Source organism: Rissa tridactyla, chromosome 16 (genome assembly GCF_028500815.1).
Source record: "Rissa tridactyla isolate bRisTri1 chromosome 16, bRisTri1.patW.cur.20221130, whole genome shotgun sequence".
Classification (NCBI taxonomy): Eukaryota; Metazoa; Chordata; class Aves; order Charadriiformes; family Laridae; genus Rissa; species Rissa tridactyla.
The window spans coordinates 8043989-8057123 of NC_071481.1; the positions used below are offsets into that span (position 1 = coordinate 8043989).

Consider the following 13135-nt stretch of genomic DNA (forward strand, 5'->3'; position numbering starts at 1 on the left):
TTTTTAATCTGACGAGCAAGACATAATTAAAACAAAACCGTGTCACAACAAGTAAAAATAAAGACATCCCGACAAGTTTCTTAGAAAAAAAAATGACCTTGACACAGCAATTCCACTACTCCGATCTATATTTAATCCATTCAGCGCCAGAGCAAGAGTCTTCATTCTGATCCTCATTCCTGATCTCACACCCCCTTTATTTACAGCCACCTCGCGGGACGCTTGTGAGGCGCGGTGACACCGGACCGGGGTGCTCCCAGGGTTCAACTTGACATCCCCCCGCCACGGACCAAGCCCCACAAGGGGCACGCCGAGGAGAGCTGACGGGAGCGTGAGGCCACTCGACTTAATCTATGGCAAATAACGGCAACACGGGCATTTACGATGAGTAAATGTCTAAAAAAATCTAAAACCAGTCATGTCTGCGTACACAGAAATCACAACGTAAAAATGTTTTCAAATAACTCATAGCAAGAAAGGGTAAGATGGGAAGTAAGAACACAGCGACATTTTAAAGCAGCTGCAAACTGCAGGTCACATTTGGGTTGCTCATTTATCTCAGCCAAGAGATTTTGGGGCAAAACAGGGAAGGGCTTTAACTGCAGTTGTTAATCCATGACAAAAAGAGGCAAAAAGTGTATTTTTGAATGCACCGTCAGACAGGAAAGGGACACACAAATGAAAAAAATATTTGTAAACTCTGTGAAGAATTATTGCCAAAAAAATCTTTTATTCACAAAGGCAGCGCAACGCTGGACAGCTGTAAACAGCTCTTAAACAAGAAAAGCCGTTTTCAGCTATATGCGCAGGAATAAGCTAATACAATTGCCTGGCTGGGGAGCAAATGCTGTCAGAACCTGCATCTGCCTCCGTTTTCTGCCTGGCTTTCAATACACCTTAAAATTTCATCATTGTTGTTGGATGACTAATCCTTAAATACGATTTGAAAACCTGCCTCGCTGACTGCCGGCTTCTCATTCCAACCTGACCTGCTATATATATAACACCGTTTGGATTTAGACCACATTTTTCTCTGGTTTATACTCCACCGAATACGGCGCGCTGCCCGTTAAGGAATATGTGCACAAAACAGAGCGTCTTTCAAGTCAAAAAGCGCCTTGTTAGGCGTAAAAAGACAAGGTTGGCAATGGAACACATCCTTGCCTCTGAGGTGTCCAGAGCAGAGCTCGCCGCCTCTGTACTCGTGGGTGACGTTTCATTCTCGGGAGTTTCCTACCTGGGATACCAAACCAACGCACTGGTCGTTTCTTATTCTAATTAAAAGCTGCAAGGAGCAAATAATGGCGAACGGTACTGCAGGAAAGGTACTTCTCCAAGTTTGCGCTCTTCTGAAGCTGGATATGGTTATCTTGCCTTGAAGGCAAGATTCAGAAAGACCAGAAAAGTAGAGGATATGATTAGTAAAATTTGTGTCAGGAAAAAAATGGCCTAATTGGATGTGGCACATGGAAGGCGCGAAGAAACAGGAAAGGAAGAAGGGGCAAGGAAAACAGGAAAGAGCCTATTTGAAAAAATCTTCGTGCCATTAAAGTACATGACAAAAAAATAAGAAAAATAGTAGGTAACCTAGTTAGCATCACCCTTTAACACGCATTTCAGTGCCAGTTCTCTACAGACAGCGAAGGGAAGATGTTGCAATAGGACAGAGTACTCTAACGCTCACATCCATTGCGTTTTTCTGCTAAATAATGTGGTTACAGAAGCGACCGGTTAGAACATGTCCTTTCCTTTTGCTCATTGTTTACACATTTGGTTTGTGGCAACATGAGCCCATACTTTGTCTACAGTCTTGGGGGGGGGAGTAAATAGTATCTTAGCTCTATTCAAAAACCCTAAAATCCTAACTGCCCTTCTCTCTGACTGCAGGCACCACAGCCTACTGGGTATGAAGTGCTGCCCGCCAGTTACATCAGACATGGGCTCTGAAAGACTCTTCCCACTCACCATCCTCACAATTCTTTTATTTCCTCATTCTGAAACCGTAACACGTACATCTTGTAACATACGCGCAGACCTCACTTATTTTTCTTTTGCTGTGGAAGATCCAGAATGTGTTAAAATGTTCAAATATCCAAGCTAATGCTGCCCAGAAAGCACAGAAGATATAAAACATCGATGTAATACGCTCCCCATGGACCAACAAAATCACCTAGCAAATGCACAACTCTCCCCGCCGGAGTTTAATTTCAGTATTGGGAAAAGTGTACTTTGGTTGCCATTAATTAAAATTTTTTATTTTTTTTTTCTAAATCAGAAATGAATGGGGGAGGCTACTACTGTATTCCACTGCAGCCGTGGTCCTAAATCACCCCACTCGCAGACGGCGCGTTTTAATCCGTTTGTTATCCAGCTACCTAAATATACGCTGTGCTTTGGTGTCCTGCGCCGTACCCTTGACGAGCCCTGAGGATAATCTGTGACAATCGTCTTTGCTGAAAGCGAAGGAGGCCGACGGGGGGAGGAGAAAGGGAGCAGAAGGAGGGAGGAGGGGGGGGGGATGAAGGATGAAAGAAAACCGAGAAGGAGAGAGCCCTGAGTATTCAAGGACAGCTGCTGGGAGAGGAAGGTTTGCATTTTCCGTGCCCCAACGCGGTGCTGTGATTACACACATCCTTCGGTCCCCCACCGCGAAGATTAATCTGTCTGGTGATCCCACCCGGCCCCACCCGTTGGCGTCTCTCCGAGCTGCTCCCGTCTTGGCAGATGCTGCCGGGAGGAGGACCGCATGGAGGGGAGATCTGCAGTGCTGCATCACCAGACGGGTTTACTGCAGCAGAATAATACATTACAAGGGAAAAAAAAAAACAAAACCACCACCCCGATACTTTCTGGAGGGCCGGGGGAGGAGAGGCGGCGATAACGCCGCGTTTTGCTACGCGGATCGCATGTTAAGGCAAGATGGAGGCGAACACGTTCCGAGGAGCAACCTTTGTCTGGATGCCGAGGGCTGGGAAGAGGGGACAAAAGACCAGGGAAGGCATCGCTGCGACCTTTGGTAATACCGGCTCCTCTCAACCTTCGCCTCCTCCTATCTTTATACCTGCGCGTCAGCCTTTTCCAAGAAGGCTGCGTTTCACAACCGCTGGCAGACCCAACAGAAAACAAAGAGGCTCATTCGCTCGGCTCCGAATCCGCAGATCTGCACAAAAACAAGGCTTTTTACTGCCTCTTCCCATCTGCAACTCATGCCGATTAATCATTAGCTCCGTACTGTAACGAAGGCGGCCAAGGCCGTATTTTCGGAGAGGTTTACAGTTCAAGCAGAGGAGACGAGGACATGCGAGAGCTGTTATGTCACCGAGCCCCGCCACCAGCGCAGCACGATCATCGCAGCGCCCGGCTGTAAACAGGAATCTAGCAGCCCTTTCAGATAGAAAAGTTGCTCGATAATCACTGCTTGAACAAAGCCACGCTAATCCAGCTTTTCAGACAAAGAAAAGGAATTCATAATTTAAGCATTATCGGTTTATTCACTGTAGATCAAAGCACCTCTATAATCAAGCAGCTGAAATGTCTCTGGGCTCTTGGCATGGCTGCTCGGCGTGTTTCTCTGGCTCTCCAGCCCTTCCTCCTCCCCAGCTCTTCCTCCCGTACCGGCAGACAGCGCGGCCGGGTTGGGAAACGCAGCCGCCGCCAATGCAAGGCCGGGCTAGTTCCTCCTCCCCAGGGGCGACGTGTCACCCAGACGCAGCCAAAGTCACCCCTCGCCCTACAACCGTCCCCGTGCCGGGGTACCCGCACCCTGGCGCCCTCACCTTTCCACTTCTCATTAACCATTTCACCTCGGTGCCTGCTCCAAACGTTCATTTTTCTGCACAGTCTCCGCTGTTCCCAAGCAAAAGCACTTTCAACAAAGGATGGACTAGGAGAAAGCCAGCTGGCAAATATTTAGTGAGCAAATGTTACCATTTAGCTGCCGTATTTTATAAACTGATTAGGACCTTTACAGGATGATATATACACGATAGGAAAAGGCAGGTCGAAATCAAGGAGATTCATTTTTTTAATTTAAATTGAATCCCACTTTAAGTCATATTACCTCCTGATTTCTCATGTTGAGCTCCCCCCAAGCTCTTGAAGACCTTTTGTACCCAATCATTTTCATTCCTGCAGAATTCCGCAGGTCAGCTATGTCCCGGTCTACAAAAAGCTCACCATATTTTTATTTAGAAGCCAGCGCAATGTTATGCTCCAGATACTACCAAATGCGAGACACATTGCAAGATCAAAAGCAACACAGGAGTTTTTTGTGCTTGTTTCTGCACTGCTCATTAGGAGCATGATTTGACAAGACGTCCCGGTACAGCATGACATCTGAATATTTCGGATTCACTTGGATTCACTTTGACTACAGCCAGATCTCCTCAGCCATCTGAAAGGCAGGGATGATTTTTCTGTGCCGCTCAAGCTCCTTCTTCCTCCATTATTATCTAAGCCAGGCAAGCCCCGGCCTGCATTATTCAGTAAAACGCTCACACAGCTTGAAGCTTTTCTTGGCCAATCGCATTCCTCTTGCTTTGTTGTTATTTCATAACAAAATAATGTGACCTGAAATAATACTTCTCCAGATGTCTGCGTCTCTTCTCCTCGTTCCCAACTCCGGATCAGCCCAATGCCCCACACTAGGGGTTACTCCAGCCCTCTATTTCCCCCTGCACAACGCAGGGAAATGCAAGATGGGCAAACGCTAAAGCTGCTACAAAGCAGGTTGCCATCACCAGCCCCACAGGGGTTTTCAGCCAGGCTGACGATGTCTGTTGAACTCCAGTAACATCAGTTCTGGGGTTTTCTGCTATCACAGACATCCGTTTCACAGCCCAAGAACTTGGCCCACCACAATAGTACAGGCATCTACTTCCCACCCCTTTAACACACAAAATAACACACCAGAAGAGCAGCAAACCAGCTCATGACACGAACTACACTGGAACTCTCCCTCCCGCACCACCACCAAAAGCAGTGTTAAATATCCACCCCTGTAAAAGTTCCTAAGCCAGTAACGCAGAGGGACCCGTGTTTTTACAAAGGCGTTTGCAAAGAATAAGGCACTGTAATTGATCACGAGGCCATTAACAGAATAAATAAAACATACCATATAATAGTTATAACATGCTTGGCCTAAGAAAATTACACATCACCATGTTCCATGTTTCATATTCATTATAGCCACATAGTTTACTTGCCACAAAAAATATTTACATTTCACCACCTTCAGATCTGAGCACAACCAGTCTTTGGAATTACGCTCTGCTTCAAGCAGTTCAAAGTCTCTGGTCCGATACCATCATGTGTCCAGCACGGAAGGAAGGCTTGAGAGCTTACAGATACAGAAGAATAAATGAATCTAAACAAAAGGTACTCAAAAATGCAATAACTGCATTGTTGGGTTCAGGTCCGATCATAAATACAGCAACTGATCTATAACAGACAGCAAAACCAAAGACAGACCATAAAGAAGGGTATCCACAGGACTGGAATGAAAATAATGCAAGTTAACTGAAATGTACCTCGTTAGAAACAACAAGCAGAATTCCAGAGTCCTGGAAAACTACACCTAAAATCCAACTTCACAAACGCGGGGAACTGTCCCCTGATGAGCCACGATCGCCTGGACTGTCACTCAACCCTGGAGAATTTGTCAGACGAGATCTCAAATGCTTAATGACAAATATGGCAACGTACACACGGCCGCTGGCCTTCGCTAGCAGCTGCGCTTAAGGGAGACCAAAATCAGTATTTACTATGAACAACTCGATGCGACATCTCATTACCGAGGGCCTGACCCAAAGCCGGCTGGAGGCAGCAGCCTTCATTCCCAAGGGCACCGGAGCACGCTCCGCGCTGAGCTGGCACTCCAGAAGGCTGGGGACACCAGAAACCCATCGCATCCACGCACGGGCATTTCAGTCCTATCTTGAAAACTGTCTCTTCAGGATTGTGGAGAAAACACTGTGAATCTTTATCTAATATACATACATGCACAGGCCACTTTGAGGAGCTCGACAGCACCATTTTGTAACGCTCCTCCAAACACCTGATCCTCACCCAATTTTCTGAAGAAGTAGCTTTAAGTGAGAAACCCCACCAGGACGAGGGGACCAGCACGAGGGCTGCCAGCAATGTATGGAGCACTTCCAGCAGCCTTTAGAGGAGACGCAATGTATGGTATTGGCTCTTCTTATCTCCAGCTGCTACATCACGTTAAAGACGGCTAAAAATAAAACAAATTAAATGCCTCTCTAATTCTACCTTTCTCAGCACAAAATCGCTGTTTTTAACGATAAGCAACTGTGAGCGGCCAGGACAGCGTTCTGGATGATCGTGAGTAGGAAAACTCATCAGCAGGCGGTAAATTCACACGATGTAAGGCTTTGAAAACCTTCACTTTCCCAAAGCCAGGCAAAACGAGAGCTCCTCGTATCACAAGGAGTGCTGGTTTTCAAGCCATACCGAGAACAGACCTTGTGACAGCAATGATTCAGAAACATGCCCTAATTACCGAGCTCCCATAATTTTCCAGATTGCAATCTGAGATGCTTTAAAACCTGTTTAGAGTGATCTTTATTGGCTCTGCGACCTTTGGGGGGAGAAAAACAACGTTCTTCAGGGCATTCCCTGCAGCTCTCCCCCTGGCAATAAAGATCTTCAGGGAAACCTCAAAATTCAGGAGCAGAAACCATCAACCAAGTTACGGACCACTTGCATGGCCAGGGCGAAACCTCAACACGACGCTCCTCACTCTCCCCTCCTGCCCCACCGCCCAAACGAACTCCAACCCAGACCACTCTTGGACTCCGCAGCTCCCTTTAGCCCCCAGCAGCACTCGGCAGGAAATCTCCCACCTCCGACTACCAACGGGGGTTTTGTTAATGAGATACAGCACGTGTTCCTGCCACGCACCGAAAACAGCCAGGGCTTTGTCTACGCTCGTAATCCCTCCCTAAGAGATGACAAAGTAGGAAATTAAAAAGCTAGCATAGGCACATTCACTGATACTTCTGATACCTCTATTATTTAAGAGCAACACGCTCGACGTCTCAGACAGTCCCGTAGATAACTCCGTGCTGAAATAAGCGCTCGCTTCTCGCTTTACAGCTCCATTTTAAGATACAAAGTAAGACTGATTCCTAATTAAGACATTTTATTTATGTCTTTATTGCAAAGTCACCATTTGCATACTGCTGAGGTATTAATATACAAATGAAATTATTATGTACCACCAGAGAGAGAAGAAACAGAATATTTAAAAGCGTTTATTCGTGGCTGCTACTGTCAGTAGCAACTATTTCTTCCAATAATCAACATACCAGGAAATTTTTCTGCAACCTCCCATGAAAACATTTTGCCACAGATAAGCTGTTCTAGCGTGTACGCATCAGGTGAAACTTGAACGTTAAGATACACCCGTTCCTTGAGATGTAAGTCTGCAACACCCCCACAACATGAAACGGCGTTCAGAAGGAGTCCTAGCAACGTTTCAAACCCATGGCAGTGACAGAGGGGGGAGACGGATCCGTGCTTTGGGCACCGGGATTACACGAAGCCGTATGAATGAAAACCAGCCCCAGCTCGTCCTCAGCACCGTGTAGCTGGGCTGCACTGAACATCCTCGCCCGAGTCAGCAGTTCCGCTGCCTGCGACGTCAGGCCAACCCAGCGTTGCATCAGACCGTCCGCCGGCAGCAGGCAAATCTTAACCCAACTGTAATGAAGGGCTTAATGCAAAATTAACGAGTTAAAGCTGCGTAAATGCAGCTGAACAACACAAGTTTCTCGTTCGCACGGCCACTCTGCCAGCCCGAGAAGAGGCAGCAGCTCTGTTATTAAGGAACTTTTCCTAGTTGTCACTTCTGTACAATTAAGGAGAAGCACGCAAGCATCCGTAGCAGGACTTACTGGTATATATGTTATTAAAAAAAAAAAAAAAAAAAAAAAGAAATCAAAGTGGCTTTGTGAGCAGAAATAATGAAGACTCATTTCTTATGGATGCATGTCTTGAGGTCGAATTCTCTGGCGTCCAATAACTGCCGGTTCCCACTGCAGCTTTTCCCACGGTCGGGAACACCTCTCTCCCATGTGGATTCTTTAATGTCTAATAAGGGCTGCACTCTCGCTGCAGCTTTTCTCTCCATGGGGCCACTAATCAGGTCTCTCTCCTCTATTAAAACCGCTTGTTTTCATGAAACTCAAAAGAACGTCGCATCTCTGAGACTGCGAGTACCCCCTTCGCCCCGAAGTACAGCTGAAACTGGCTAACGGGTTCAAAATTGATTAGGGAAGATATTACGCATGGCAAGACGACATCAATCTTGCTCTCCAAGCAGATGAGAATAAACACGACTATTTCTAGAAGCCTGAAGAGGTTACAAAAATTGGAAGAAACTCTGCATGTTCGGCTGTGTTGTATCAAGTCCTGCCATTCTTTATCCTCCAACCTACGCAGATGTGCGGTATCACGTTACTACATGCTAGACACACAGCCGCTGAATTCCATCTCCGGGGCATTTTTTCTTTCAGCTTAAAGCATAATCTGCAGATTTGCTTCACAAATACCGGTGGCAATAGGCTACATTAAATGCTTTCTGCACTGGAATTGCTCAAGCCTGTTCTTTTGTGTGACCAATTTTAGGATTTGTTTGGATTCAGTTTTAAGAACACGCTGCATCGCAACTCTAGGGGAATCTCTTGATTAATCAAGTTTTACCATTGGTAATTCCCCATCTCAGTTTTGCTTCTCCAAGCCCTGCTTTGCATGTATTCGGCAGCAGATGGAGGAAAACGCAGAGTCATAACATTACGGTCTCCCTGCCATGCTGCAGAGTACTTTAAATACGTATCGTCTTAAGGCTTTCTAAGTCTTGGTGCTCACTGGTTCATACTTCTCTACTCAAACACAAACTTCGTAGCCTCCAAGGTTCTGCACGTTTTCCAGAAAATGGTATTTCAGAAGAAAACAGAGTTTGTCCACCTGCAGTCTCAGACCATCCCAAGTGACTGGATTGCTCTTCCCTTGAACCACAACTCGGTTTGAACGAGTGACCGGCTTCAGTTCAGCCAATGGGTTCGACAACTTGGAATTCATTTTGGATCCAAGGACTCGTGGCCACATCCAAGTCACAACCCCAAAAGCTCACCTACTCCTAAAAGGGGGAGGAAAAAAAACAGTCCCGTCACACTGAAAAAGGAGTCAGTTCCCAGCCTCCTCCACAAAGCCCTGTACTTCAGCTGGCCAGCCGCTCCCGCACTGCCGCACCAGCCACTCACCCAAACACAGATGTGCAAATGTTATTTTGTTGGTTCGTGACTCACTGCTACCATCACCTTGGAGAAAGTGCTTGTTCCTGTGACTAAACCAACTGGCAGCGCAAGGCTCGGCGTGAGCCAGGTGTCAGCCCAAGGAAACTCATCCTCCCTGCCGAGGAGCGCCCGGTGAGAGCCAGGCACACGCTCAGGTGTTGTGTCTGCAGTGACTACCTGCGCTCTAGGCGCTTTCTCCATAGGCGAGAGCTCAAAACTTTCCACCACCGAGCTCCTTAGCCAGCCAGATTTTAATGGCTTTTCTTCTGATGCAACTCCAAGTCAAGGTTTTGCAAAGCCAAGATGAAAACGGACTAGCTTGAATTTCGTCGTGCTGCCAGGTGAGGTTTCTCACCCCGGTTTTACGAGCTGACCTAAAGGAGGCCTCACCATACCAAAGAATTCAGCAGACCCTCCTTTCCAGATACAGGGGTGCTACCAGAGCTACAGGGCTCCTCCTGATACACCATCCCATCCCCAACACAACCGGGCACATCACCATAACTGCCAGAAAAGCTCCTTTCTAATTTTATGCCGTTTCGGTGTGCAGCTTCACCTTTAAATGCTTGTTTTCAAAAATTAGTCTGAGATGAGCTAAGCAAGAGCGCAAACTGCCAGCACAACCGAGGGACTGTAATCTCTGAATGGCTGTAGAGGAAGAGATGCTTCCTGAGCTCTGCTGCTGCCAAAAAAAGGGCTATCTCGCTGTGCCTGCAACCAGCACATCATCTACAACATCAGCGCTGAAAACATTCTCATTTTTTAAATGTAGCAAAGCTTCTCTGCTACTGATGCTTCCAACCAGCTGCTTTAGAGGTAAGAAAAAGACCAAAGGTTTATTTAGACTTTGATTACAATGAGGTTACTGTGCAGATCGTTAGCTGTCTAGATGCATATTTAGCTGCCTTCCCAAGAGCAGTGTCTCACACATACACGCACAGATCCCCTGAAATTAAATCAGATGTTGATTACGTATACAAGGGAGATACTTGTCCATCCTGAGCTTTTATTCTCCTCACAGTTAGGATGCTAATGAGGCCGGAAGACTTTTTTTTCCTCCAAAGACAACTACTTTAAACATACAACTTGGCAATTTATTTTTCTTATTTTGCTCGATTAACTATTACAGGTCACCCACAGCTGCCACAGAGAGCCCAAAGAGGGAACATTTAAATAAGCCTCTATGCGCTTTTTGGCAGCCGTCACTACTAATGAGGACGGGAGGTATTCACACCAGCGGCAAGAGCAGATGGACCACAGCTCGGTGCTTTGTGCTGCGCGGAAGCGGGAGCATCTCACCAAAGACACGTACAGTGCAGTTGGGGCAACCTGCGACAGGGACATTAAGTTACTCTTAACAAATCCCAACACCAGCAAACACAACCGGCTCAGTTTTGTACCTGGAGAAAAACTGAAGATGATTCACCGCTTGCTGGGGAAAAAAAAAAAAAAAAAAAAAAAAAAAAATCACAATCTGGCAGTAGTCTTTTTATTGAGGTAAAAGATCTTTTCAAACCCAGCCTTCATTCGGTACCTGATCACCTTCGTGACAAGAACTTGGTTTGAGCCCAGCTCTGATTTCCCACCACAAAAGACACGCAAGCTCTTGTATTTGGGTAGAGGGCTATCCAAGAGGAACACGCACACAAGGTAGCACCATCTCCATCTGCAGAGAGCCATTGGTATCCAACAGACAGCGGCACATATCCTCTATTCACGCTCCTTCCAGAGATGTTTGGACTTATCTGGCTTTTCAGTGGCGAGATGAGAGCACGTTCAGGGCACTTTGATCGGATTTGGAAGCCCGTGCTTCAGATCTAAGCATGCTTTAAAAAAAAAAAAAAAGTGCTTTCAATTTTAAGTTGCTAAGCTTGATTAAAAAGGGGAAGAGAAAGGAAGCAAAAAAAGCTCCCTTTTGTTCTTAGAAGATGCCTGGGTCTTTAAACAGAAACTGGTCATTAAGACAGACTGCTGCTCTTCTCCCACGATTAGATTGTCTGAGCGGAAAATTGATGTTCCTTTCACATCCGAATCGTGCTGCACTCTCACCCAACTCACCATGAACGTTTGGACCTCGGACAAGGCATGAATAGACAAACGATAGCAGAGAGCCAGCCACACGCAATGCTACAGGATACACTACCAAAAAACGAGAAGGACGTTGTTTCAACCGAATTCAGAGAGACTGCCTTCATACTCAACCTATCCTGTTAACAGACCGGACTGCAGCAGGCTCTGGAACACATCCTGGTATATTTATGAAAACCCTGTAACAATGTTTATTCTGTTATTAAAGGATGTTATCTTCACACTGCAGGATTTTAGAGATTGCACGGGACGATTACACAGCGTTAGTAGGTTAAACAATAACTATGGAAATGTAGAAACCAAAGCAGTCGCTGCGTTTTATTCATCCTACAGAAGTCGTCATCGCGTCTTAATATATTACTGCAGAACAGCATTGGAGACGTTTCTTCAGGCTGGAGGAGACCAGAGCTGCCATTACTCACCAGGCAAAACCTCCCGCGCTACCCCAGCCTGTACAAGGTGGGAAACACTACTGACTTGTTAGCTCGGGCAACGCGAAAAAGCAGCTTTTGTCTGATTTTCATGGACTGTTCAAATAGCCTTCAGAACACTACAAAGAGCCATGCAAAGGTAAGGCGCAGGGCTGGTTGTACACTGTGAATTTCCATCTTCAGGCTCATATTCCTCCCACGAGATTTCTAAATCGGCATGCCGAAGATGCAGCTCAACTCAAAATCTTATTATGGAGAGTAATCATATTTTCTAGTTTATTCCTCGGTTCATTGTTTAGGAATGTTTGCCCTTTGCAGTCTTTGGTTTCAGGGCGTTCTCAGACCTCAGCAAGTTCACGAAGCTTAATAAAAAACACAAGCAAAATATCTCACAAGGGCTTATTTTTGGTAGCTACCAAAACCAGAACATATCCACCCCACTAACAGCTTAACAACTTACACCCTTGTTGCCAGCAACTCTCCCGAAACCTTCAGTAGTCTAAAACCAGCTGAGAGGGGTGACCCTCAGTTTTACCCCTTCCCAAACATCTTCAGAAGAGTTTGTTTTGGTATTTATTATTTCTCAGGTGTGTCTTCATGCGCAGAAGGCATCTCCTCCTCTTCTTCACAGGCTGACAACAGCGTGACACCACCGCAACAGCCCGCAGTTGCGACACATTGGCTCATGAAAACAAAACTCCTGAGGAGCCCCAGGTTCACCCTGACTCACCAACTCGTCCAAAATCTGCAACCTGCCCTCTTCTCATCGGGAGATTTACTTCCTTTTTTATGAAAAGCCAGCTAGCGCCTCTTCACCCTCAGCGAAGACAAGGACCTAATTTTGGACACACCTTAAGACTGCAATAAGGTCATTTGCCGGACAACTTGGCATGACTTTCTGTCCTATGAAAAGCAAGAAGGGAGGAAAAAAAAAAACAGCCAACAAGGCTACCACAAAACAAACAGAAGTCTTTTCTCGTCCCCTGTTCTAACTCGATGAATGGATTTAACACCTCCGTAAGCCTCACAAGGACTGGTAAGTTCTCAACACGCGAGTCTGCTTTCTTGCAGTCTGCAAGAAAGGGCTCTAGCATTCCTTTGCCATTGTACCAAAGGAATTTAGAGCAAGGACAAGAAACACCAAAAGCCAACGTCACTTTGGAGCAGCTCAGCTGACAACAGAAGCTGCTCTCATCAAATCTCAAATAAACACAGCCAGGACCTTTGAAGAAACTTCAGAGAAGAAACAATGCCGGAAAGGCTCAGCAGATGACAGAATTTTGTAACCAAGTGACATCA

At 46.2% G+C, this 13135-nt stretch overlaps 1 protein-coding gene across 4 annotated transcripts in view; it reads right to left on the reverse strand.

Annotated features, from left to right (window-relative positions):
- SPEN (spen family transcriptional repressor) overlaps nt 1-13135 on the reverse strand; it is a 68097-nt gene that overhangs the window by 49284 nt on the left and 5678 nt on the right. The window lies entirely within an intron of this gene.